Below are 3,242 nucleotides of genomic sequence, written 5' to 3' on the forward strand. Positions count from 1 at the left end.
GTGCTGGATAGTGTAGTGGTTATGGATGGAGGCTATAGTCCTCATTGCAACGGCCGTGGGTTAAAATCTTACCTCGCCCTTTTGCTGTATCATCCCCCCCCCGCTCTCTCTCCTCCCAACATGTCCTGCCTCTCTTCAGCTGTCCTATCCAATAAAGGCAAAGCAGCATAGAGGTGTTTTGTATATCTTTAGGGGAATACAACGCTTGTTGTTGCAGAGTCACACATCCAGACTTTACATTTCAAGGGGACATCATTTGAAGATTGCTGAACCAGATTGTACATAGAGAAGGAGTCCATATATTAACTTAACCTGAACTACCGGTACATATTAAAACACCTGATTGAACATAAATAACTGATAACAAGAAAAGGAAGGAATGTATAACTTTGGCACGTCCATCAGACAGAGTCTACTGAATCAGAATCTCACTCGATTTTGACACCTAGTATTTCTGGAATAAGGAGAACAGAGTGTTTTTTTTTTTTCTCAGAAAGAATAGAAGGGACTGTTAACACGACGTGAATGCTGCTGGCTTTTCCTCGTGTTTAATTAACGATACAGTTCAGAGTATCTATACAATGAAGAAGGGAAAGCACTACTGCTATGTAGAAGTGTGTTTCTTTTAGGGACTGATGATGGGAGACTTCTGTGTCTTTTTGTTGAGTCAGTTAATATCAGACAGGATTACATGATGACTCTATAACCTGTGTTTTAAATAAGAACCAGATGGGTCTCACTTTCAGCAGCAATACAATACTCCTGTCAATAAGACACTTTACTAAATATAAATACAATTCTAAATACATGTGAAATGGTCTTTAATATGTTTATGCTTATTTAAGGTTTTCATTCATAAAGTAAACTTTGGATGTTTTCGAACACTTTAAGATATATATTTGCACAAATACAAATCATTGGTACACTCATTGTTAAATTGGTCTGCATTTTAAAAGCAGCCTGCGTGTTACAAAAGTAAGAACCTTCTGTTATTGCTGAGCTCTTGCCGCTGTAACTTTTGCTAAATGTTGTTGCTAAGTGCTACGCTCATGATGGATTAATGCCAGGTCTTTGTGAAAGGGGAAATATTAAGAAAAATCCTCTTGTACAGTGTTTCTGAACATATATTTGGGTAACCGGAGTGTCTACCGACCCACAAAATGTGAAATAAACCCATCCAGTCCTTTCTTTGTGGTCTGCATAAGTCTTAAAAGACAGAGAAAAATGCTCCGTTTCAAAATTGCTCTCCTTGTGACATCACAAGTGGGATTCTGGTGAAGTGTCTCGAGATAACACTTTGCCGCCGTACAAATAAATATCGATTGATTGATTTATATTTGGAGTATTCTGCTGGGGGGAATTTATGTTGAATACATCTTTAGGTTTGAACCTTTCAATCTGTATGGCTTCCCTAAATGTTTTCCGTCTCCTTGTTTTGAGCCTTGGTGCAAAGATTTTGAGTAAGGAGGTCATAACATAAAAGAAGAGGGGTGTCCCATAACTACTTCTATATTTTCAGAAATCATGAATAAAATAACACACAGTAATCAAAGGAGAAGAAAAGAGGTTTGAATTACATGTCTTTATATGTTTTCTTTTATTAAGAGTCCAAACTTGGATCAAAACAGCCGATAAGATCACGTCTGACTTACAGCGAACTTGACTGTGTACATGATGGACTGCTATGACATTGGCGAGCAAGGCCTATAGGCCTCCATAATAACTAGGTCATCCTCCACCACAAGCTATAGCCTTCTCCTGGGTGGAGATCACAGACAGTAAATGTAGGTACAGCAGTTACTGAATATTTAAAAAGGCATAGAGATGAAGCAATAAATGACAAAGTAAAGCTGGCGTGGCCGGGCATTAATAACTAATGGCCACCAGTGAGTTATCGGCCGCCGCCGTTGTAATGAAAGTGTCATTGCAAATCAGCAGTTGTCCGTGGTTATTATTATTTATGCATAATTGATGCCACAACCACAAGGAACGTGTCTCAGCCGGCAAATCCCAACACCTTGGGAACAAAGACGGCGTCAACAGAAGAAAAGGTCACGGAGGAGAAGAAGCCCCTGGGCGGAGATTTACATTGTGAGGAGAAAGGGAAGGGGAGGTCTGCACTGTACAACACAAATCTGTGTACAAAAGGTCTCCACAAACCAGTTACACTGGACACTACACTGGAGACAACTGGTCCTATACTGGTTTACACATGCAGTTAGATGTCCTGGTCAGTTGCAATAAACATTTAAAATCACATGACTTACAGGTTTTCAAGACATACTACCATATTTTAATCCCTCAAAACATATTGAAATAAACATCAGGAATTCATTAAAAGATATCAAAGTGTTTCTGAGCTAACTTTCTGGACATTTTCGCTCATTTGTTCTTCAATTGACCGCAGTATCTCAAGGCTGTATTTGTTGTTCGTTCATTTATTTAAAAACTTAGTAGCAGCAGGCAGTATTTCATGTAACTCTGTAACTTTGTCTAGTTATCAGAAAAAGAAAAGTTAAGAAAACCACAATAAACTTCTGTTATCCCAACAGTGAGAATGAAATATTCCTATGTTTTTAGACACCATCTTTTTTAGCCAATCTTGAAAATCTCATGTTTATTTGCTAGTTAAAATGGCATGCAGAATATGGCAGGCTTATGACCCTGATCTGATAGTTAAAAAATTTATTAGCAGTGGTTAGAAATGGGGTATAATGTGGTCGATTAATCATGTTTGGTAATTGTTCCACAATAAATATCATGTTATCAGCCTTCTTAGTTTAAAAAAATGATTATTTTCTGCTGGAGGAAAAACTCTTCTTCATGTCCTTACCACTAAATTCAACCAGAAATATATTTATTTAAGATAGGAGTGAACAAACAGGGCCTTTAATAACTTTCAATATCCATATTTCTGTCATAAACCTTTTTTAAACATATGTTGCGTTCATAAAAATGGGAAAATATATGGAGTGTTAAACAATAAACAAAAAAACAACGACGTAACTCACAGTCTATGTAACCATATTTTAAAATCTTCAGATAAAACGCTGTCTCTCTCTTCAATATCGACTGTTAAAATAATGTAATTTAACAATGTTTACCTAAATACGCCGTAATCATGTCGCGGAAGGGAAAAAGTCGTCTTTCTCGAGGTGTCATTGAACGCCTCTTGCTTCAGAACCGTCTACGTCCGCGTGCAGGGCCCAATGAAAACGCGCAACGAAAGTCTTGACGGGTGA

The sequence above is a fragment of the Labrus bergylta genome, chromosome 6, assembly GCF_963930695.1.
Source record: "Labrus bergylta chromosome 6, fLabBer1.1, whole genome shotgun sequence".
NCBI lineage: Eukaryota > Metazoa > Chordata > Actinopteri > Labriformes > Labridae > Labrus > Labrus bergylta.